Here is a 25,567-nt window from a genome sequence, read left to right on the forward strand (position 1 = left end):
TTTCATGGGAGGAAAAAAAGGTTTGAAATGATAAACTGTCCCAGACATTAATTCAGCACAGCTGGGGCCATGCAACACTGCATGGACGAGGAAAGACAAGAAAAGAGATCATCACCCCTCTCTTCTTTCTATTCCAGACTGGCAGGAGGCCAAACTGGCTCTAAGAGTAAATTAGAGCAACATAAAAAATCTCTGTTCCATCTGAGGATCCTAAGGGACCCATACTGCTAGCTCAGCCCTTCGTGTCAGCCCACTAAGTAGATCAGAGGAGTGTAGATTACATACATCAAAGTTTCTGATTTATTTTACCTTAAGTAATAACAAGTACGTGTTCAACATACTAAATATCTTCCATATAGTAGATAGGAGTGTTGCTGTAACTTATGTAGATTTTTGTAAAATCTAATTCCAAATCTGTTCTTATGATCTTATAGAAAGGAGCAAAACCATATTTGGTGTGATGCCTACCTAATACACAGTGTTCCTCAGCAGCAGGTGTGCACTGTTTGTACATCTATGTACAAACTATGAATAGTGCATCCCTCTTTGCAACCTCTGCAACAGAGTAACAGCCTCAAAATTCTTATCAGAGGTTTTTAGATTAAGTCTTCACATCTCAATGGTGGAATAAAAATGATCACTACAAGGTGCAGGTATTACAGGCCACATGAATCAATCTGTAAGAGAGGAATATGATAGAAAAAGGATCAGACCATGCTTCCTTTGCAAAATCAAAAAAGTTTTGACAGTTTTATCTTCCAGAAACTTTGAAACAAGGTCTTCCACTTTACTTTTTTATTTCTGATAATATCATTTTACTCAAGAGGTCTACTTGCACAAGTGGTCATGATCTTTCAGTCTAATCCAAATATATCAATGAAGTAATAAGTAAAGAAAAAAACCCAAAAGGAGATGGTCTCAATTCCTGAAAATATCTTAGTCAATCAGAATTTCCTTCTAAAATTGAAACTCTTGGTATTAACAAGTGACTAAACGAGAAACCATTTTTTGGTGCTGTGAATCAGTTGCTCACATAAGTGACTCCATCAGAACATTCACCTGAAGAATATCAAATATTGTAAGGACGCTCACAAAATAGAAGTCAAAGCTTGCTGCTACAGAAGTGCTAAATAGTAATAATAATATGCCAAAAGTCTTTACTTTCACTCCACAAATAGTTTGGCAAGACACCTCATAATAGGAAGGATGAGGTTTAACATATTTTTAAGTGTGACAGAGCAAGGGCCTACCATGTCACATTTCCATGTATAGAATATCCACCTCCTGCAATGTGAGAATGGAATAGTGCCCCTCTGTCCCAGTAGTGTGGGGATATCTGTTCAAGTTCAGTTTTCCCTATTGTACCTGAAGTTTGCATATGAATTTGTCTTAAAAACTTAAATTAGCAGCAGATACTTTTTTCAATCCATAATAGGATTGAATTCTGCATTTCAGGAGCTTTTTTTTTGTTTTGCAAGAATTATTTAACAGAAGTAATGTAACAGAAGAAACAATTATTTACTTTGTAATTATTCACTTTTTCAAGAGAACCTACTTTTATTTAGACAAGGGAAAACATGGGATGAGGGGAAAACATAGAAACAGTTACCAGTGCAATACAAGATGATGAAGCACTAGAAAAATAACAACAGGCTTCATCTAATAAAATACAAAATATTTTGCCTTATGATCCCATTATCTCCCCAGTAGGCCAACCCTGCTGGCCCTTGACTTTGATTGTTTCAGGTTAGGGTTTCCATTTTAATGAGGCTAAGAAAGCTCAGCTTTGGCTCCCTTCATTTGGAGCTGCAGGGCTGTGGCACTGCTGCTGATCACCATCGCAGCGACACGAGTCATGAAGCTGAAAAACAAGGCTCTTAAAAAAAACAGTGATTTCTTTATACATGGTCACTTTGGAGTCTTCTCTTACACCAAGGCCAAAATTATTGCAATGGCCAGAGTAGTGATTCACTCTTCTATCCTTTACTCTCCCGCCACTTTATAGTTGGGGATTTTTTTATTTTGTTTTACCTGGAAAAAACCCAAGTCTTTATCATGGGTCTGTGTAGCTCCTCTTAGCCAAGCACAACCTGAAAAAAGCGCCTTCCTTGATAACTTTCACTTGAAGTTCTCTGCAAGGATTACGTCAACATTAACCCCATCCCGGGGGTGCTGCCTGGCTTCCCAGGCTCAGCTGCAGGCACCAGGGCTCCGCGCTGCCCACAGCCTCGGCTGGCAGAGTGGGGGGCAGGCGTGCAGCCCCGGCTTGTCCTGCTCCCTGCAGGACTGACTGAAACTCCCCCAGACACAGGCAGCGGCGGCTGTGCCCAGTCAGTAAAGAGGAAAAGTAATTTCCTTGTATCCGTATGGCGTTGCAATTTAATTTCCTCGCCATCACAATGCTTTCAGTGGCCCACCAAGCTTTCCTTGTCCGCCTCCGTCTCCCTGCCCGCTCAGCAGAGCGTGTGGCCAGGCCTGGCCAGGCTGGGCCCGGCTGTCCGAGACCCCGGCCGGGACACGGGGCCTTTCCCGGCTGGGGGCCGGAACACTGCGGTAGGTCCAGGCCAGGCAGCGCAGGATGAGCGTGTGCTGCTCCTCAGCAGCGGAAAGCCCAGCACAGGGCTGGGAGGGCTGCCAGGACAGACCTGCAGTGCTGCGGCTCCCGGCATGGCGCTGTCCCGCTGCCCCCTCAGCCCTCCCGGCCATGCTGAGCCACCTCCCGAGTGAGGGGGACAGGGACGGGACGTGTCACAGCGGTGACAGCTCTCAGCTTCCTTGCTGGGCCACCGCGCCTTGGAAGCTCTGCAGGTCTTGACCAAGGACCATTTCTGGTGAGTTTACCTCATTGTCAGCCCACGGCACTTTAAAAGCAAGCAAGCAAACAATAAAGCGCAGGAGCTTAAATTTTTGGCCCATCTCGCTCTGAATCTGGAGGGTGTTTTATGTTTGTTTACACTGCCGAGTAATAAAAACGTAATGTAGGTTTTGCATTTGGAGAAAAATAAGGCGAATGGGAGCTTACTTGGAAAGGGAGACACGTGTCTGCCTGTCTGTCTGAGCGCAGATGGCCTTGCACTGCAGTCTCGAGGCTCTGCATACGAAAATGAATCACATCAGCCCGCAACATTTCCCAGTGTTTCGAGAGTTCTGCTTTCAACACAAATATGAATGTACGTAGCAATGATCTTCATTGTCCTGACTTGGGTGATGTCATATTTTTCCATCAGGATACTGGGTGACAGCACATTTGTATGCTTTGGGCTAAATGTATAACGAGCATGAAATTCCCTTTAATGTCAAAATAAAACTAAAGGAGAAAAAAGAGTGGAAAGGTCATAGGGAAAAAACCTCCAATAAAAATATGACTTTTGGGGCCGCCTGAGTCTGGCTGTCACCGTGATGAGCCCACCGAGGCAGACACCCCGGCAACATCCCGATAATCTTATTATTTGCATGACATTACCCATGAGGCGGGGGGATGGGGAGAGGGGTGGGGGAGGGGAAGGGGGAAGAAGGCCGCCGAAAGCATCCAGGAGGCCCCGGGCGAGCGGGCGGGCCCCTGGCGGTGGTGCGGGGGTGCGGTGGCGGCCGGGCCGTGCCGTGCCGTGCCGTGCCGGGCGGGGGCAGGGCGGCGGATGGCGGTGCGCAGCTACTCGCGGCTGTGCGGTAGCGGCGGCGGCGCGGGGCCCTGCGGAGCGCGGTAATGATGTCAGCTTGTTATTTACCTTCCAGCGCCGGGTGACGGCGCAGCGCGAAAGGAGAATCAATCAGCCGCCGGGTGACCCGCCAGGCGCAAAAAACCGGAGCCGGGCGGGGGAGGGGAAGCACATGGAGCCGCGTTGCATCATCCGCCCGGGGTGGGGGGGACACGGGCGGGACACGGGGACACGCGTGGGACGGGCGCGCTGGAGGCTAAAGAGTCGCGGCGCTGCCGCCCGCGGGTGTCGAGCCCCAGCGAGATGCGATAGAGCCCGTTTGTGCTGATTCACAGCCCGCCCGGCCCCGCGCTCCGGGGCGCTAACTGGGCACTGCCGCCCGCCCCGCACCGGGGCAGCGGTGGCGGCGCGGGGCGCGCTCCCGCAGCGCCGCCCGGGCGGTCCGTCCGCGCCGCTGCGCGGGACGAGCGGCCGCGTCCCGGGCGCCGGAGCGCGCCCCGCGGGGCCCTGCGCGGGCCGCTCGAGTTTGACCGGGCCGGCCGCGGGGCCGAGCGTGCGGGGCACGGAGGGCGGCCGCGGGCACCGCGCGCCGGGCCGGCACCGGGGAACGCGGCGCTGCCCGTGGGCGGGGGAGGGGAGGGCCGCCCTCCGCGCGTGTGTGTGCCTGGTTTGTCACCGGGTTTCAGTTGCGGGGGGGTGTCAAAGCACAACATAACCACAGGCGGGGCGAGGGCTGGCGGCACCCCGGGGCATCCCCGGGGGCGTTGGCGGCGGCGCCTCCTCGAGCCGCGCGTCCCGGCGTGCGGGACCGACGCAGGTGGGGGAGGGCGCGGCCGGTTCGCCCCCCAGCCGCCCCGGCCCTCCCGGTGCGCCCCCTCCCCCGCCGTCCCCTCCCTCGCTCCCGCCCGGTGGCGGCGGCCCCGGGCGCGGCTGTGGCTCCCCCTCGGCGCTGCTCCCGCCGCCGCCGCGCGTCCGCACCGGCCCCGCCAGCCCCCCCTCACCGCCATTCCGCCCCAAAACTTTCCGTTTCCCCCATCCCACTCTCCGGGACTTCCTTGTGCCGCCCGTGCGCGCGGAGGGGGGGGAGGAGGCGTGTGCGGCGGCGGCGAGGGGGGATTCGCAGCCTCCTGGCAGGCTGGCCGGGACCCCGGGGGAAGAGGAGTTGCACCATGCGCGGCAAGTGAGGGAAAGTCTCCGCCAGCAGCAGCGCCGCCGCCCCCCGCAGAAGTTGGGGCTCTCCCCGCCCGCGGGAGCGGGAGCTGTGCCTTTAACGCCCGCTGCGCCGCGAGGTGAGTTCCCGAGGCGGATTATTCATCCCGGGGACCCTGTTGTGGTTTCTTTTTCCCCCGTCTTTTTTTTTATTATTATTATTATTTATTTTTTTTAATTTCCCCCTTTTCTTACGCTTGTCCTTCCCGGCGCAGCCCCCCGAGCCCAGCCCAGCCCGGGGCCCGCTGCCCCCCGGCGTCCCCTCTGCAGCCTGACCCGCCCGGGGGGGAGGGGGTCGCTCAACCGCCGCTTGTTATGACGAAGTTTTCTCAGCCCGGACGTTTTGGGCTCTGTTTGGGGGTTTTGGGGGTGTTTTCTCCGGGCCGAGGGGATGTGTATGTGTGGGGCTGCCGTACCCGTGGCGGGTGTTTTGCAGCTGCCCCCGGGCAGAGCGACCCCAGGGCGTGGGAGAGGGGAGGGGGGCAGTTTCTCCCTACTTCTGAGACAGTATTTTAATGTATGGGGGTTTATTAAAAGACTAAATAAATGCTCGGGGAGGGGGGGAGAGAAATGCGAGGTATTCACGCTCCAGTGTGGAGTTTGCAGAGCCTGGGTGGGGGAGGGGATCCCATTCATCGCCAGGGCTTGAATCAGCAGCGGGCGGAGGGGCCGGTCGCTCCCCTACACCGAAGTTTACTTCCAAGTAGGTAAACAAGTTCGCTGCTCGCCCCCCGCCCCGGGCCCAGCCCGCCGAGCCGCGCTGCCCCCGGCCCCGCTGCCAGCGCCGCTGCCGCCGGCGGGGCCGGGCTGCGGGGAGCCCCGCGGGGCCGGAGCTGCGGGGCCGCCGACCTGTTGCACGTCCCGGGCCGGCGAGCCCAGCCCCGGGCCGGCGGGCGCCCTGCCCCCGGCGCTGTCAGCGGGCCGGGCTCGGTCCCCATTTTGCGGTACGCCTTCAGCCCCGGCGGTGGGGCTGAGAGATGGGTTCGGTGCGCGGCTCAGTGTCGGTGCGGTGTAAAGCGAATGACCCTTGACCTATTTATGTTGTGTTGCTGGGCTCTGGGCAGGCATCCTGCACGGCGCAACAAGGGGCAAAAACACCAAGCCACACCCTAAAAGTTCGGCTCGCATATTAATTCCTCAAAGTCGGCGTTTAGACGGAATAAAGGCTGCCCTTTATGTGGTGCCTTAACATGCCTCTGTGCTGTTCTCCACGAGGATTCGTACGGCGTTTCTCCCTGCCTGACGCACGAGCCTGGCAGTGTGGATGTGGATGTGTGCGCTGGGGGAGGGGAGGCGGGCTGCTTGGCGGGGCTCACCCACCGCCTCCTCCAAAACCAGAAAATATTGCAGCATAATCTTGCAGAAACCGAAAATATTCCATTGAAAAGACTGATGATTTGAAATAAAATGGAGTGTAAAATTAAAATTTCCCAATTAGTGTTTTAGGCTAATAGTATGAAAATAAACATGTTGTGCCAGAGGGAGATCTGATTGTAGGTAATAAATACGAGGTCTTTACTCTTGACAAATAAAATGTCATGTCTTTCTTCCTTACCCCATTTATTTGTGGTCTTTTAACCGAGACTACTCGTGTGGATGTGTAAGGTTTAACATCATCTACCTTGTGCACCATGTGACTGCATGTACTGGGTTTAGGCCTCTCCCCGTCCTGCAGTCAGTGTTCTCTCATGTACAGGGACATTGGGCAGGTTTTAAATTAAATATATCCATTCTGTGATAGCAGATGTTGTTGGCAAAGAGAGCCAGATTTGTCCTAGTGTGTGTTTTGGCGCTGTTGTTTTTTTTGTTTGGATTTTTTTTTAAACAATTACAGATAATAATTGCAACATCTCAACGACAGCAATAGTGAAACAAGGAAGGTTTCCCACAGAAGATTTGTAGAGGAGGTGGGAGGAAAAAGGAAAGCAAGAGGGGGAGGATGCTATCACATTAAAAATGCGTTAAAGCTCTCTTGTGCTATATGTAATAATGGTAAAAACAGGGCAGATTTGAGCCGAGCTGCTGTAGTTGTCTCAGTGTATAACACGTTCAGTGAGCTATGCAAGAACCAGGGGCAGGGCAACCCTGCATGTACAGACTGGGGAAGGAGAGGCTGGAAAGCAGTGTCAGGAGACGGACCTGGGGGTCCTGGTCGATGGCAAGTTGAACCTGGGTCAGCAGTGCCCTGGCAGCCAGGAGAGCCAACCCTCTCCTGGGGGCATCAGGCACAGCATGGCCAGCTGGGCAAGGGAGGGGATTGTCCTGCTCTGCTCTGAGCTGGGGCAGCCTCACCTCGAGTGCTGGGGGCAGTTCTGGGTGCTGCAATATAAAAAAGACATTCAGTGTCATAGAGTCTGCAAAGGAGGACCATGAAGGTGTGAATGGCCTTGAGAGGAAGCCCTATGAATGAGGAGTGGCTGAAGTCCCTTGGCTTGTTCATTTTTAAGGAGACTGAGTGGAGACCTTATTGCAGTCCACAGCTTCCTCACGAGGGGAAGCAGAAGGGCAGACACTCTTCTCTGTGGTGACCAGTGACTGGACCCGAGGAAATGGCCTGCAGCTGTGTGTGGGCATGTTTAGGTTGGGTGTTAAGAAAAGACTCTCCACTCTCCCCAGGGAAGAGATCACAGCACCAAGCCTGATAGGGCTCAAGAAGCATTTGGACAATGCTCTTGAGCACATGGTGTAATTCTTGGGATGTCCTGTGCAGGGACAGGACTTGAACTTGATGATACTTGTGGGCCCCTTCCAACTCAGTATATTCTGTGATTCTAAGGTTGTTTTTTTCACCCCCTAAGATGAAAAAGCGTGTCTCAGAAGCAAAGAGGATTAAAAATTACACATACGTGTGAAGACTGGCAACTGCACAACTGTCCAGGTTTCATAGGGCATAAAAAAGCCCTCGGGAGATAAGTTGGCATCTGAATACATCTCCCCCCACCCATCTGATTAAGATGACTCCACTGTTCTCTGCTATGTCACTGCTGTGAGTTATGTTACTGCTTTAAATGATCGTAGATATTCTCTGCAATAAGTATCTAAGGAGCAAAACTGAGTTAAGGAGGGAGGGGGCACCTGGAGTTGTCAGGTTCTGCTCCACCAGTTTGCCCAGTTTTCACCAAATCATAGAATATGCTGAGGTAGAAGGGGCCCACCAGGATTGAGTCCAGCTCCTGACCCTGTGCAGGACAGCCCCAAGAATCCCACTGTGTTTTGAGCTCTTATCACACTTGGTGCTGTGATCTCTTCCTTGGGGAACCTGTTTCAGTGCCCAGCCACTCTTGGGGTGAGAAACCTTTGCCTGGTATATAACCTAAACCTCCCCTGATTCCGTTTCATGCTGTTTTGGTGCTGTCACTGATTATCAGATGGGCTTTTCTCATGTGGTGACAGGGACCAGAAGTAGACGTGTTGTCTGCTCGGTATGTCTGATGTGCCATGGCTCCTGAAGAGCTTCCTGAACAGAGAGCCAGCCTGTGGCAGCAGCAGCTGTTGAAGGCCTGTCATCCCTTTGCTTGGAAGGAGTAGAGAAGAATGTCTCTCAGTGTGGATGGGATCTTATTTCTCAGTAGCTGAGCTAAGTCAGCAGTGGATTGAGTGGTGTGCTGGGTTGGTTCACTGTGGAGGTGAGGCTGGAAAAGCCCTCCCAGGTTTAGGTTTAGGTTGCTGGGTGGTTGCTGCAGGTAGCGGGGTCGGTGTGTGCGCCAGCCCCTTGCTCTTTGCTGCTGCTACGAGTCCAGAGTAAGAATTCATCTTGTGTTAAACTGATGCTGTTTGCGTTTTAGTAGTGCCAAGGGGCCCCCATTCAAATCAGGGCCATTTGGGGAATATTATAGACAGTGGTTCTCACCCTAAACAGGTTGTAATGTAAGTGAGGGAAACAAAAAGCCAGGAGGGAAAATGCTGGAAAAAACTGACTCAGGGGAACGGCAGCTGATTGTAGTGCTTTATCTGCAGGACCACGGTGTGATCTCAGCTGGTAGGAGAGAGCAGAGTTGTTAACACCTGGCAGCACTGCTGCTGGTAAATCTGTGTGCTCTGCCCAAAGTGGGGTGGGCGTCACAACGTGATCCATATCCTGGATTCCCTTTACTACTGCTCTTCTAATTCCTAGTATTTTAGATTATGCACACCAGCCTGCCTATAAAGTGATCCAGGTTTTGTAACTCTTGGGACAGCTTCTTTTTTTTATAATCTTCATTATGAAGCAAGATGGAAGTAATTTTGTAAACTCTTTTTTCAGCTGCTAAATTAAACTCCACTCCCTCTTCCCCTCCCTCATCTTGCCTATTTTTAGTTAGGAGGAAATAGCTGACCTCTTTACAGCAAGAACCCATACCCCCTGGGTGCCATTTATAGGTTTCTACCAAATGGCCTACTTGGACAAGTTGGTTGAAATTAAACAAAAACATTGGAACTACGGCTGTACATAGGAATAGCAGCCTTCCTGTCAGTGCAAAATCTGTCATTTTAATGATACTGAAACAAGCATACAAAGGTGAAAAGTACAATTTAGGTTATTTTTCTTCAGTATACAAGAGAATATTTTAAAGGTTTTTGTTGTTGTTCTCTGATTATTGATATAATGGAATTTCATTTAAGGATGACTGATAGTGTTTTGTCTTACAGTCACAGGAAGTCCCCCAAAGTTAGGGCCGTGTAAAAGCTAGAAGCAGTCAAAGGAGGTTGTTCATTAAGGAAACATCGTTTCTTACCAGTTGTCTTCATGTGTAGAGATTTTGTCCTAGACAGAGATTTATAAATTATAGTTACTAATGTTTAATAATTCTGTAGAAATATAAATTTGCTTCTGCTAGTTTTACCAAAAGCACGTTTAACTCCACAATGGGTATGTGACAGTTTTTGAAGGTAAAGGTGCACAGGCCTTTCACACTGCTTTTCTTGAGCTGCTTTTCCTATGTGTATTTGTATTTATTTTAAGTGATAATAAAAATACTGGCCTGTAGCAATAGTTATTGCATCTCTTCATTTGTTGTTTGAGAGGAGAAAACTATATTGCCTCTGTTATCTTCTGTTGGGGTCCCAGCCACCAGTCCCTTTCTATACTTTGGGGCAGCTTGGGGTTGGGTGCATCTGAGGATGTGGCTTCCATCTTTATAATCCTGTCCACTTTATGCAGTTAAAGTGGCATCATGATGTTTAACCTCATTTCTTGGCTGTCTCTTTTGTTAGTGTGAATAATTAATATGTGTCCTGTTTAAACTGGAGTGCTTGTAAAACGTCATAATTTTGTGTGAAGTTTCAATGGAAATTTCTGCCAAGAACCCTGCAGTACAAAATCATGATGATAGTACTGTAGTAGGAAGAAATAATTATTCTAATATTTTAGCTAAGTGCATTGCATAACTACATTTTGGCTTGGGTGTTGAACTTTAGTCATTTGCTAGGCTGAGTTACCCAGCACACTGAACATGTGGATGAACAGTGCCTTGATGCTTAGATGACACAACTTAGGGCCTGTTCCTGAGCAGATGAGTAGTACTAACAATGTCTAATAATTCTCTATATATGTGTATCAAAATACTCTCATCTAAGTAACTAGGGAGTTTGAGTGACCCTTTGCTGTTGGAAGGTGGAACAAGACCAGTGTTCTGCATTAGTGTGTAACAGTTGCTCTATACATCACTCCAGTGCTATTCAAAGTGTGATTGCTTTTACTGACCTAAGTTTCATTTAAGCTGCTAATTCTTAGTTACAGTTTAACCTCTTATCACTATGTAGACATTAGAAAGTGTTCTGTTATATAAAATCATAACTCTATTAAATGAAAAAATGTAGTAACATGATTTTATGGGTTTTTTTTGTATTGAAATACAATTTTCCCATACCTCCAATAAATTACTGATAAAACAAAAAAGCAACATTTTTCCCATAGACATTTAAATGACTTGGAAAATATGCTTTGACATTGTCTTCAATAAAACAAAGAGGATTTTACTTTGGTGGATAGATTCCTTTTGTCATTCTGCAGCCTAATGCATTTGTTGTACTCCTTTTTGAAGGCAGCAAACTGCCCTGGATGTACAGTGACAAACTTTGGCTTCTGCTGTATTTTGCTGTGTAGCACCATCAGCTCTTCATCATTCCTTTGCTATTGAATAGAGACCCTGCAGAATATTCTCTAGTTCAAGAGTTAAGCAAGTTATTTATGATTTATATTTCCAAATCAGAGTCATGCTACAGAGGCCCCGCTGAAAGGGAGCAGTTGCATTGATGTGATTAACATGTATACAGTGTTATTGTGCTTCATGCTTAGAAGTGTCCACTGCTGAGTTTGTGCTAATTTGAACACAAGCCCATAGCCTACAGCAAAATAATTGGAAAGATGTTCTTCCAAAAGAATTGACCGGCACAGTGTGCAGTTAATAAATACAGGAGATTTTTATAAAGTGAAGTAAAAATATGGATTTTTTTCTTTTGTAAACTCATGTGTTGGTAACAGAATGAGGAATTGTTATAACAACACGATAGTTTCAGTGTCATTTAGCAGCTACAAGTTGCTTGTTCATTGTATCAATGGTTTTAGTCTGGTTGCTACTGGCAGAGGAGATGTGTGTGTCCAGAGACCCATTAGTATTAGACTTGTGTTAGCACATAGTCTCAGATGGGATTGTTGAACAGGAGTCAGTTTCACAAATATTAATTGTTTCAAATGAACTACACTAATTGTGGTGCGTGAGTGCATGCATGTGCACATATATACACGTACATGGATAGCCTTAAGGTAGGCCAAAAAGCAGTTTTGGGGGAAAAGGTGTAACCCTGACCCTGGAGAGTGGTGGCAGTGCTTGACTCCCACACCCTGAGCTAGGATGTGCTCAGGCTCAGGTCAGCAGCACCTGAGGTGTTGCAGAGCCAGTGAAATGACTGTAGGCTGGGCCAGGCTGGATGTCAGGTTCTGGAGAAGGCAGAGGTGCAGCACCCTTTAATTATGTGCTCGTTAAGATGTAGCAAGGTCAGGAGTGCATGCTGTGCTCCTACCTCTGACTGAGCCTGGTGAGACCAGGAGGCGACAGCTGGGGCTGGGACATGCATTCAGACATCACAATTATGTTATCTTCATTTTTTCCTCCTTTTAAAATTTATTATTATTATTTTTATTTGGTTTTTGGTTGCTCTTAGAAGTAAAATTTAAACCCTGACCTTGACAGAGATGGAGGTAAAATTGCCCTCCTCCATAGTGTTCTCCACAGATAGGGTGAGCTTTGCTGACAAGTTAGGGCTGGGAATCCAGGCACAGACAGTGCCGGTTCATATTGGGGGGATTAGTTTCCAAGGATATTTATCTGTTGCTTTTTACAGTCACAAAACAAACTTTAACCCTTTTCATGCTTATTTTACATGCACACATGAGTTAGACCTCTAAGAATTTGGATATAGAATTGGTTGAAACATATTAAATATTTTCTAAATATTTCAGAAGATATTGGTAATGCTACTAAATATGTGGACTCAGACATCTCTCCTTGTATCTTAACTTTCCTCTTTGGTTTTGTTTTGACTTTTTGGATGGTTTTGTTGTTTGTTTGTTTTTACTTTTTGGCTTTAGTTTTGTCCTTTTTTAATGTAAGGGCTTCTGTAGTTTGTATAGTTGACTTTTTCAGTTGGTGACTTTTAAACTAAAATACTGCAATCTAGGAGGCACAGATAAAAGGCATGCCTGAGGATTATTCTGATGAGGAAAACATCTTCCTTCCTATGCCAGTTCTCAAAAAATGAAAGCAAGGAGCAGAAGCAAGTACATTTTTAGTAACATTGTAGGGTTTTCACAAGACAGATTTTATATAATTCTGTGAAAACTATTCAAGGTTCCTTTATTTTCATTTTGACTACTACTGGGTTTTTTTGGGCTGCTGGTGTTGTAACTCTGTAACAATGCTAATTTGTATTTGGAGGAATCTGGTTCAGTACTAAAATACACAAACACACTCAGCTCTGATACTTCTGCTAGTATCAGAAATGTCTTACATAATCAATTAATTTAAATGAGCCAATTAGTTTAAAATTAGTGCATGACAGTGTATCATAAAAATTCATCCAGCTTCATTCTCACAGGATTTGATGTGCTTGGAGAAAAAAAACACTGAAGCTGAAAGGGTGGCCCAAAATGCAGTATTGGAGTGGAAGGAAAGAACCTAATCATTACATAGAGCTCAAATTTACTAGAGCATTATCATAATGGTTTCCCTCACTGCTGCTGAATGAAAATTACTTTCTGGGAGACCACCAGCCTGTCTTTACTACCTAGTCTGGTGGTGCTGGGTAGAGGTTAGAAAAAAACGTGGAATGTAGCTTAAGCCCTCCTGGGCAGTTTACAAGGAAGAGGAAGATGAGTGGGAGTAGGCTGCCTCAAAACTAGGATTCACTGTTTTTAACCTGCTGACCATCAAGTGGGCAACTATTTTGATTTTTTGGGGGTTTTTTTGCTTGGCTAAGGTGGCATGTCTTCAAAACACTAATTCCTGTGCATTTCTTCAGTGTGTTGATGGTAGTATAATGGTATTATATGTGGGTGCTTTATAAAATGTTATTTTGTGGTTACAGAAATGGCTTTTTGTGCATGCCTGGTTTTTGTAATGTTTTACGTATTTGTATGCATAGGTGCCTCACTGTGAATTAAATCTTCTATTTTAAATTTTGCTTAGGCCAAGTGATAAATTCTTCATGGTATCTACTATGTTACCAGCAGCATGTATTTTAAAAAATAAGTTTAAACATTTTTAAAAAACACTTGAAACATGGAAGGGTTCTATGTTCTCTAATGACAACATGTTAAATGCAATTATAAAGTGTCAGTTTGATCATGGGCAGTGAATGATGGCTTTGTAGATAAGATTTGTTGTGCACAGCAGATGTCTGTGTACATGGAGTCCAGTGTGAAAGAAATTTAATTTCCTCTTACTAAAAATAATATAGTGACATGCATATTCTACCTGTTTAAAATGTGCTCAGATAATTGCAGTGAATGATTTTGTAGTTGTTTGCTCCTGTATTCATTTTCCCATGAGCTTTTGAAGGACAACATTTTTCCTTTTTTTAAATGTAAATTTGAGTATATATATCTGTGAAAAGAAAGAAAATCTGTTTCTTTAACAACCACACAAGGTAATTGGTAGGGCACACCTTTTCACAGCTGGGTAAATCATTTACATTCAACTTATAGTGCAATGTTGTACTACAGAATTGCTATGAAGGATTTATGAATGACAGCTTCTGAAGAATTTTAAACAGCAAAACACATTGTCAGTTTATTTTGTTGCTAGTTTATTAAAACATGTGAATGTTAAGCTGTACTTAATAAAGTATAATCCCATTTTTCCATCAGCTTATCCATTAGGATAGCAAAGTATCAAAGGAAAATTATGAAACAAAAAGGTTCTTTCTCCCTTTCAGTGTTCAGTTTAGAGTTAGAAGTAATGACTGCTTTAATTTGTTAATCTTCTATTAATCTGTAAGTTAGTTTCCTGGCTAACAGAGTTGGGTTTAGGGTATTAGTTTGCCTCAGAACAAGTCTTTGTTGATTTTTTTTCTTTTCTTCAAACTTTTTGTAATTGCTTTTAAACCTTTATTTTAATTACCTCCCTCCACCACAGCAAAAAAATCTATTTGGGCTTGCAGTGGAATTTTAGAGGTTTCATTTTAATGGGTATTTTCTGTGCAACACAGTCTTTAACTCCAGCAAGGACAGAGTTGATGATACATTTGTGTTCTGAACATTCAGCACTGCCTGTTGTATCTATGGCCTGATGTTGCAAAAATGTGTTTGGATGTGCAGGAGCTTTCTGGGGCCAGGCCTTATATGATGGCAGCACAGATTCTTGACTGATGAAGTAAACATTTCTGAGCCTTTTTTTATAGCAGCAGATGATATGTGTGATTTTAGCTTTAGTCCCAACAGGCAGTGTTCCTGTAATGAAGTGGAGATTGCAGTGTCCCTCTCTGTTCCCCTAGCCCACGTAAATAGGTTTTTTTGTATGGCATAACTTCCATGGTCTGTTTTGGGTACTGTTCTTATCTGAATCTTCCCCATGTTCTTGGAAGTTTCTTTAGATGGCAGACATGAAGTTGAGATTTAGAGCCTGGTTTCTTCAAAATGTGCAGGAGCTGTGTTGGCTATGTCAAAATTTACTGGGCTTAATATTTTGCAGTGTGAGACTTGGTTGCAAACATATACATTCAAAAGTGGCCTGCACAGGTGGATGATTGGAACCTGCGGCCTTTTTTCAGTGAAGTGCCCTTAGTTTTTCAGGCAAGGCCATGTCACGGGGGTCAACAAACTCTAGCAGTGCCTGGCAAGCACTGGCAGGATGGACTCATGGCCTGTCTGGATCATGGGTAGTCTCAAAAGCGTTCTGCCAGATGTGACCTACCGCATCCAAAGCCCAACACCTTGGGACTGGCACTGGATGCTTGTCTTGTGTAAGGGCTGCATGCACCATAGCCTCTGTGGAGAGAATATGTCAACCTTTTTTGTTCTAATTTACTGTTCTTCTCTGGGGTGATTGCTCTGTGTTTGACTGCAGTAGATCAGGAAAATTACACAGAAGGATCGTGACATTTTTTTCACCTTAAATACAAATTTTCTAACATTTTTTCATTTGATGACTCAAACATCCTACAAATTGTTGTCTTAAAGAAATATTTAGCTACTTATGCTATTAGCATTGTCTTGTTATTTTTGTCTTTGGAAGTACATATGGTACGTTCTGGTGTCTCAAGTGGAGCCAATGTCTTGCCAGCCTATTTAGAGTGCTAACGTATGTGAGAAAGTGTGCCCTGTGGCCTAAAACATCATTCATGTATTTGCCAATTGCCTCAGTCTTTTAATTTCTGTTTGTATGCATTGCATTTGCTTAGGTTGAATTTATTATTGATTTCAACTGTTTGCAAATAGTCTACTGACAGAGCATTTGCTCACGTCTCCTTTGAGCCAGGATTTTACCCTCATTAGTCTATGGATGTGTTCTTTTGAATGTTTGCCAAATGTGTTCATAAAACCGGTGAAATTAATAGAAGGAAAAGTGGGAGCACTGTGTGACCTGTTATTTGTAAACAACATCATGAGGCTGCCTTTCAGTGTTTGACCACAGACCACTACATTTATTTTTCCCCCCGTGTTTTCCCTTTTTATTCATTTGGGTTTTACGAGCTTCCCATCATATACAGCCATTTTCTCAGCAATGTTAGTTACCTTTTTTTTTTTGGCATGTTTTGGTTTGGTTGGTTTTGAAGGCGAAAGCTACTAGGTAAATAACAACAGTAATATTTACCAGTTCTGTAATTCTGTAGTTCCAGATCATGGCTTGCAAGCTGCTGAGGTACACAGGATTGTTTTTATAGAGAGCTGTGAGGTTAAAAAAAAGAAGGAAGTCTGTTGTCATTGTTCAGTTTTACTGTGCAGGGTATCTTTATTGGTCGACAAATTTAAAGGGTTTTAAAAAATGGTCTAATTATATTGTAAACTTCTTTAGGATGTGATGATATCTATTTTTATGACTTACTGCTTTGTGGGTGTATATATCATTATGCAAGTAATGATCCTTGTTTTCTCAGAAGATAATTTATACCAACATTACATTTTGGCATGAGTTTGGTTACGTTGTGTAGATATTTATGAAAATATCCCTTCTCTTATGTAGGACTGTGAACTGTATTTTCTCTGATAGAATACAGATCTGTCTGATCCTGAATTGCACAAAGAATAATCTGTAGAGAAGCATTTGGATTCCCTTAGTTTGTGTTTACCAGGTCTGTCATAATAGGAAACCTGCTCAACTGATCTTTATTTTCAGGGTCTTATGCAGTACTGGTTTTGTTTTTAGACTACAGCTATTTATATGGCAACATCTGATTTCAGTAAATCCAAATTCTTGCATCTTAAACTGTCAAGAATTTTGTTACTTGATGTTACTACATTTGTGTTCTCTCCTGTGCTTGAGAGCAGCACTCCTTGCTAATGTTAGGAGGGGTGAGGTAGAGGAGGTGTGTATGGTGAGAGTGGGGGTGGGTAGTGAAACAGGCTCTGGCTGTTTACACATTCCAGGCAACCATAGATCTGCTCTCTTTGAGGCCTGAAATATTTTCCTTTGCACTATCAGTCTTGCAGATCTGGGGTATTTGGGCACACTGCCAATAAAAGTAAATAGTGATGTGTTAATCTCTTAGATTGAAATGTAATAAACTGTTTTACCTTTTTGTGTGTGTGCATAAGAAGAAAATATTAACTGCACTTTATAGTTAATAAATGACATTTCTAGAAATACTGAAAGTTAGGACTATTTCTATAATTTCTCAAAGAGTTGCCTATAAAAGGACAAAATAAATTTGACTCCTTTTGTCTTGCTAGATTGTTCCAAAGGGAAAGTTGCCTAATCCAAATATTTTTGCTAACTAGATTTTGTGTTTTCAGCATGGTAACCATTGGGTCAAGGAGCTGAGGATGACTCCCTTTTTCTCATTTCCATGTAATGCGTGTATATACATGCATTTTTAAAATTTATTTTGTGGTAGGCTTAATCTGCTTTATAGTCTTTCATTTGATCATTCTGGTTTTCAGCACTTACTTCAGAGTCCTGATGAAATCAGATACAGAAAGCCATCCACCTGCATGACTTTTTTTTTTTTTTTCCCCAGTATTGGAAATTATTTCCTGTAGCCTGCACTGAAATAGACTGAGCAGGCAAGCAGATGAATAATGATTTCTTCCAGGTTCTGCATAATGTAATGAACAGACCTTCTGTTTATTATTATTTATTATCAATATTTGTATACATGCCATTTCCTTCCCTGAAGCTTGCTTTCTTGGGTTTCTTAAAGCTGTATGCTTTGTGTGAAATTATTGCTTTATTCCAAGTGGTGCAGTAATGCCACTTTGTCACTCCAGCAACTTGCTTTGTCACTAGGACTTGACATGGCCCAACTTCTTGTTGTAAACAGAACATGTTGCCCTACAGAAATGTTACCATATCATAGTGGCAAACACAGAAAAGACAGTCCTACTGAGGTAACAGCTGCTGCCTTCAGTCTTGGGACCATTCTAGCGCATACAGTGCAAAAGGTAATTCAGACCATACAGTTGGGATTTTTTCAAAGGCAGCAAATTGCTTAAAACTCTTGCATAGCTGTGACTGCCATCTAAGCTGCATTTAGAGGCATTAAACTGCTTTTGGAAAAGCTGTGGGCTTCTTCAGCTACATCACCAGCAAATTGGATAAACTGGTGATGTTTCTCTTGACTATGTTTTTAGGAAAAAAGTGCTGTTCTCATCCTGTAGCAACCTGGATCTAAAGCCAGAGGTTTTTGGGGGTTTCTGTCAGGGGAGATCAGACTGTTGAGTTTAACCTAAATGGAAGTAAACAGGAACATTACCTGCACCTCATTATTTCTGTGCTTTTATGACAGACACTCGAGACTGTTTGTATAGTGGCTATGGCTCATGCTGATTATGTTGTTAATGATTGGTGTCTGTAGCATGTGTACTGGCTGCAGTGATTTAGAAGCCAACATTTTTGAATATAAATAGCTAAATAAGTGGCTTGTTTATCAGAAGCTTGGATAGGTACAGCTCCAGTTGAAGTCAGAGGAGTTGGTGCTGCTTAGTGCTTGGATAAATAATTTGTCTTAGTGCAGGGATGCATCATAACATTCTGACAGCAAAAGATCACCTCCATCTTTCTACCCAAAGTTAAATAAAGCTTTATGTTAAAAAATATTTTAAAGAAAAAGATCCTACCAAGTGCCTACTGTCAGTCTGTATGCAGATGGGTGGATTTTTTCCCATGTGCATAAGTTCATTGAAAAGGAAAAACTTGATTCTCAGCAGCAGCTTCTCACATTTACTGTATGGGTAAATGTATGTATGTATGGGTAAATGTATGCACTGTATGACTGTGCAGGTGATAGATGGTTTGTGTAGAGGTTAGAGGATCTCTCTTGTAAATTGGTACCAAGTTTGCTTACCATATGTGTTTAATTTCATTTAATGTAACATTTGATGCAGTGAGAAGAAGTACTATTACTGTACTAGTGATCCTGTTTACTGTTTGTTACAAATATTTCTGAACTAAAACACCATGAGAACTTGTTTTGTGGTTGAGATAGTAGAAACTGGAAATCTTGTTCTTCTTTAAATAAGCAATATGTGGTATAATGACCTAATAAAAAATAAAGACCCAAATGCTTCTTAAAATTAGACAGATTTACTTATTAATTATGTGTATAAATATCTAGTAATCAGCAATATCAAATGATGAACTGTATTATATAAGAATTACATGCAAATTGCACTGGCTTGGAGGTTTCTTCTTCTTTCTCTAGCTTAGAAGTGTTGTTAACCTGGTTGAGAATTTAGTGTAAGGTATTTATTGGAAGTAATTTGATGGTCTGTGATGGTCTGTTCTGGTCCACAGTGGAGTTCAGGAACTATAAGATAGTAGATTAAACTTCTCATTTTTTTCTATTTTTGTGTAGGTTGAGAATATTGGCCTGTGTGAAGCATACTGTAGGCTGTTTATATATTGACCATTAATTTCAAGCCACAGAACCTATGAAATGAAAATTTAGACATACATTTAAAGGTTTGATTTTCATGCTTTTTTGCTGGTAACAGGTCTTTAACAGCCAAAATCAATATCACAAATTTGCATTTTGACCTAGCATAACAGGTGGGTTAGTTTTTCGAATTTTACAGCCTGATAGCTTTCTCTAGAATTATTATTTAGTACTTTTTAAAAATTCAGAATATTTCATAGAAATCTTAGTTAGGAGTCTGACTGATGCAGTGAAAAACCTGCAGTCACAGGGGCATGCAGCTTGTAATGGAAAGAGGCTGTTCTAGTACTGAATTTGTTTCTTCATCTCTAGTGATGGAAACATAACAACACTTCCAGTACATCAGCAAGCTACTGTTTCAAGAGACCTTTCATAGGGAAATGGTAAGAAGTAAACCATAATAATTCATAGACAAGGAGCACAATCTGGGCCTTGCAGGAGGAACCCTCACCTATCTGGCAGATTTCTGTTCATCTTAGGCAATTGTTGTTTCCAGAAGGTTTCTCTCACCATTGGTTTCACAGTTTTTGAACCTGATAGTTTCAAAGTCTATTCTCAGCTAGGCTGTTTCCTGTGAAAAGTGGTGTTTGGTGAGGTGTTCATGTGTGCTGCATCATGCTGCTGAGAAGTAAATTGTTTTCATCCTGCAGTTCTTGCTTCACTTATTACATTTAATGTTCCTTTTGAGAGGGAGAGGGAGCGAGACAGCGGGAGCAAACAACAGTGCTGATATGGTGTGGTTTATTGGACAGAGAGGCATGCTTGCCAGCTTTCCCCAGGTTTGCTCTCTCTGATTCTTATCCGAGGTAGGTTTGGTTGATGCTGGTAGCACAACAGTGGCTTAAAGAGACTGGTCCCGTAAAGGTAGGAATTTACACAGCACCAGTTTCAGCCTTAAATTGAGAATTGGCCTTTCTGAAAGAGAAAATTGGTTTTGCAAGCATTCATACATTACTACAAATTGTTCTGTTGATGAGTCTTTAAATAAAACCCCATGAAAATACACCAGAACAAAATAAAATTAAAAGAAAAAAACCCAAAACAACAACAACAAAAATTCCACCCACAATGCCAACCAGCCCAACAAAAAAACCCTCCAAAAACCCCAAACAAACAAAAAAACAACCCCCACATCCCCCACCAAAACAAAGTTAAGCCCATGACACACTTATCAATTGAGCACTGATAGGTTGCCTTAGGACATAGGTGCTTACATTTGAATTGATTCTCAATTGTCAACTTGATGTGTGTGGGAAGTGAACTTTTAATGAAAAACATTCTCATAAGAACAGTTGCTATTCGTGGTTCTTCTGGTACATGTAGGTGTGTGTTTGGGGAGAAGGGAAATCACATATTAGTATTTTCACTTCTAAATTGAAGAGTTGCCTCACTTATCTTAAGCAATGAAGTCTTTGGATCATACCCAGGTGTTTGTCTGCTGGACAGCTATACTTAATTTTCCATTAAAAATAAGCTTTCTTATTTAAAAAAAATGATTTTGTCATTATAATTTCAGTCACATTAATTAAAATGCTAGTGATAAAAAAATATTTATATAAAGGAACTGATTATGCTCAATGGTACCAGATCAGAATTAGGCAAAAATTTTTACATTATCCATCATGCTTCCTTGCATCAACATATATACCTTTATTCTACTTCTTTCTGCAGTAGTTTGCAGACTGTTTTGGCTGTTGTATGATTGTCAGTACTGTACAAGTTGACACTGATCTAAAAAGTTTATGGCTGACAACTGATGTTTTTGCCAGTTACAAATGTCTTTTTCCTCCTTGTACATACTTCAGTGTAGAAGTTAATAAAGCCATTTCCCCCTTAATATTTAGACTTTCAGTTCTTAAACATTAAAACCAAAGTGCTGTTAGCTGTATTTTGATAGGCAGAAGTGTCCAGGGCTGTGTTGAATGGGGCTCTGAGCAACCTGGTCCAGTGGGAGGTATGTCCCTGGCCATGGCAAGGGGGGTGGAACAGATGATCTATAAGATCCCTTCCAACCCAAAGCATTCTATGATTCTATGAATATGTTGAAGTTGAATTTTAAATAGTTCAACTTAAAAAAAAAAAACAAAACCAGAAAGGAAGATCTCTTTCAAACATATTTATATACTTATTTTTGTGAAATATGTGTCTTTATTGTAGACCAAGACATTTCTTTCTTATAGGATATGGCTCTAGGTTAAATATTTATGTCTGTGCTTAACTGCATACACAATGGTTTCACAGGAATAGAATAAACAGCAGTTGTGTGCAGAAAGCTTTATGTTCATGTGTGTATATGTTTAGGACCTGACCTTCATTGCTGGTTTATACTTCCTAAGAATTTCCTGTCTGAAGTTGAAATGTTTTAGAGTCCATCTTACTTCTACTTTGTAGATTTTAAAACCAGTACCAGGTAACTAAGCGCTTTCCATAGGCAGTGAACACCTACTTGTTGAGCCTTGTGGTTTGTCTTTGTGGTTCATGTTTAATCTTTGGGTACCCCCAGCCCCCTCTCAGTGAGGGCTGGACAGAAGAATGTTTGACTGCTGCCCACAATACTCTTAGGGAAAAACAAGTCTGTGAGACTTCTATGTAAATAACACAGCATTTAGTAATGAGAAGGTTAGCAACTCTCTTAATTGCTCATGAGACATACCTGTGTAGAATTGTGCTTTGAAATTTTCTTTCAAGTTCTCTCCGTATCTCCGGTCTGAATTTTATATCCACCAGCATTGCAGACTTATTCTACAACTAAATGGAAGGAGTGTACATTTCAAACCTTGTCTAGTCACGGTTGGTTCCTCGTGTTACAATCCTCAGAGAAGTTAATGCTCCCTTCTGAGACGAAGGAGGCCTGTCACCAAAGGAATTGAATAAATTATAGTGGTATTCAAAGGGCAGAATGAAAAGACAGGTGTTGGGATTGCAGATGTAGCTTTAGTCAGATGAAGGAAATGGTTGTAAATATGCAGTCTGGTTCATAATGTAGGAAAAAGGGCACTCATGGAGTTCCCAGACAGTGTATATGTAGAGTTTGGATAATTTATAAATGTTTCAGGTGCTTTTTCCTGCTTGTATGAAACAGGATTTTTCAAAAGCTTTCTGTCTAAGACAGGCACTAAGCTTCATTTACCCAGCCATTTTGAGAAACAACCTGAATGCCTTTTGTATTCTTAAAGGACATGGTTTGCAATATTTTCCAGAATTGCTGTGACACAGCCTCTGGGGCTGTGTCTGTCCCCAGTGCTGGGGACAAGGCTCCTGCCCTGGCAGGGTCTGTGAGGCTGTGTCTGTCCCCAGTGCTGGGGACAAGGTTCCTGCCCTGGCCTGCTCTGTGCCATGCCTGGCTCCTCAGGCAGGCTGCTGCTCACAGCTCTCCCCTGACCCGGGTGAGACATCTCCTGGGACAGTGTAACACGTGTGGTGAAGCCTCTGTGCCTCTCCCCTGAAAACATGAGAAAGAAGACTTTGCCAGGGATGTTTGTTGTGGCAGAAGGCATCAGCCAGCAGGCGTTCTGGGGAGCCAGGGAGGAGGTGAACAGCAGCAGTGAGAGGCAGCAAGGCTGAGCTTGCCTGGCACTGCCGTATGGCTGCTGAAATATTGCTGCCAAATCGCTTCTTGCTGGTGGGCAAGAGGGCTGGGGTTGAAGGAGACATGAGCTGGGGAAGAGGGATGGATGACAGCCTTCCCTGGGTGCTAGGGGCTGCAGGATGTGCTCTCCCCCTCTCCTGCCCACTGGCAAGGGCCGTCCATCATTTGTGGCTATTGTTTGATGCAATTAGTTTTTATTGACCAAGACGACCTTAATAGATAGGTTTCATTTATGTATCTTGGTTTTATTGCAGTTTAGCCCTCTAAATACCCATGAGGCTCTTAAAATAACAAGGATACTATTAATTAGAAGCTAAGGATTGTAAGCTTAAAACAATACACGATTTCTTCCTTTGTAACTACCGCCAGGTACTTAAAAATAGACTTTCACTAAAAATGTTTTGGTAAGTGATAGCTGATTAATATAAGAAAGAAATCTATCTAATTTCCTTTTTTTTTCCTTCCATTTTTGTCTCTTGCTTATTTGAGACACTGTTGTCTCATTCAATGTCATTGTAGTCCTCCAAGGTCACTGTTTTTCCCATCTAGTCTGTTGAGTGTTTTACCCCATGGTGAAGGTATTTTTTAAATAGGAACATGAAATAATTTTCAAATCCATAAAAGCAAACATAAGAATTACAACTGATTTAAGCTGTGAAACTACCCTGCTTATTTGAAATTGAGAAGATTTCACAGAGACGATGTCTCTTAAAATGGCGGGAAAGGGAGAGAAAACAAGTGGCATTAGCTAAATGAAAGGTCTGAGAGCTAAGAGCCTGATGTGTAATAAAGTGTTTTTATGCCATTTTGCTGTCAGCAACAAAATGAAGCAAATACATTGGACTAGAAGCTGAAGTCTTCTACTGTGAAATGGAAATTTATCTGGTATTGTACTTTTAAAAATATATTGTTTGTTTTTCTGCTAATGAGTGCATGCCAGATTATTGTTTACCAGTTACCATTATAGTCCAAATCAGAATTGAAGTTGGCAGAACATAAAGGAAATTTTGAGGCAGCTAAATATCATCATCCGGAGCTTCATTTACTGTACGTGTTTGTGACTTCAAAAGTACCATACATCGAGGAACAGGCATATTAGTCACCAGCACAGTTCAGTTCAAATGACTCTTTATTTTTATGAATTCCTATTTAAGAATTGATTAAAATATCAGTATTACTGCCTTTACAATGAAAGAGCTGGTTGTCTGTTAAGAATAGAGCTGCTTAGATTGGAATAGCAGACTGGAATACAGTATTTTGTGTAACTGGGAAGTGCACGTAAAGCAGCATGCATTTCCCTGGTGAAGTGGCCTGCCAGGCTCAGGTGCTGGGCAGTGTTTTGTTACTGAGGTGTTCTGCTCTGCTGGCAAGTAGAGCCCTTTCACTGGATCCTAGCTCACACTGCCTGAATGTAAGAGTCTGAAAAGGTTGAGAGGGAAAATAAACTGAAATAATCAGTTTCTGTACTGTGGGGGCATTAACAGCTACAGCTAGAGTGACTTCTGTCTGATTTCAGCACCTGCCAGCCAAATCCAGAGTTTATATGGTAAAAACTGAAAGGTGGGTCAGCCCACAAACCTGCCTTGTGTAGCATGAGCTGGGCGGGAGTTCAGGCATCTTGAGTAGGTGCATGTCACCTGTCTAAGCATTATCGAGGTTTTCCTAAGAAACAAAATCTGTAGTTTGGATTTGTAAAATCACAGAATATCTCAAGTGTAAAGGAGCCCAGAAGGGGTCTAACTCCGTGCTCCTCACAGGAGTGCCTAAAACCAAACTGCAGGATTAAGAGCCCCATCCAAGATGCCTCCTCCAGCAGGCCCGTGCTGTGACCATTTCCCTGGGGAGCTGTTCCAGTGCCCAGCCACCCTCCAGGTGAATAACCTTTTCCTAATGTGCAAATTGGCATTGTCTGTCACTCCATTCCTCCCAGAATAGAGCACTTGGTTCTGTTAAGCATCAGCCACATTCCACAGTGTTAATGTGCTCAAAGATAAGGAATTCCTCCAGGTGTTGGAAGGATTAGTGGCTGAGGGAGGGGGTAAAGGAGACCAAAGTGATGTCACTCCCTCACCATGGGAAGAGCTCCTGGCTCCTTTGTGGTTCATTCCACGGGCAGCACTGACTGGGCGGGTATCACATGGATCCTCTGGATAATAGCAGGAGTTTGTGAGGCCCTTCAGCAGGCCTGGGGAATGAAAGTGTCAAAACCCAGATTCTTTTAGTTCTGTTGCTTTTAGAACAACATATTTATTTGTTATGTGAGCTGCAATCTGGTATGAACTTAATTCAAAGCCCGTTGCAAATGCCTATTTGCAGAAGGGGCGTGAACTTACTCTTTTTAAAATACATTTTTAAATGTAATTGTGAAAGGCAGATAAAGTTATAAATCCATCAGCAAACTGACTATTTTAAGGCCATCTAGTCATGTTTCCAGAGATTTGATTTTTACAAATGTGATATTTTTAGCTGGATGAAAATGAGCATATACCACATGCTGGAGGTATGAAGCACTTTGTAAGCTGTAAATTTAAAACCTTCTGTT

The 25,567-nt window shown here is 43.5% G+C and overlaps 1 protein-coding gene across 2 annotated transcripts in view; it reads left to right on the forward strand.

The window, feature by feature from the left end:
* The first annotated feature begins 4,586 nt into the window (after positions 1-4,586).
* TBL1X (transducin beta like 1 X-linked) overlaps positions 4,587-25,567 on the forward strand; it is a 191,410-nt gene continuing 170,429 nt past the window's right edge. Inside the window, exon 1 of one of the 2 annotated variants that reach the window (XM_058825109.1) lies at positions 4,587-4,945. The gene's annotated coding sequence lies outside the window, so the exon portion shown is untranslated. The remainder of the gene's footprint in view (positions 4,946-25,567) is intronic. The other variant, XM_058825108.1, reaches the window with a different exon arrangement.

The sequence above is a fragment of the Ammospiza caudacuta genome, chromosome 2, assembly GCF_027887145.1.
Source record: "Ammospiza caudacuta isolate bAmmCau1 chromosome 2, bAmmCau1.pri, whole genome shotgun sequence".
Lineage (NCBI taxonomy): Eukaryota > Metazoa > Chordata > Aves > Passeriformes > Passerellidae > Ammospiza > Ammospiza caudacuta.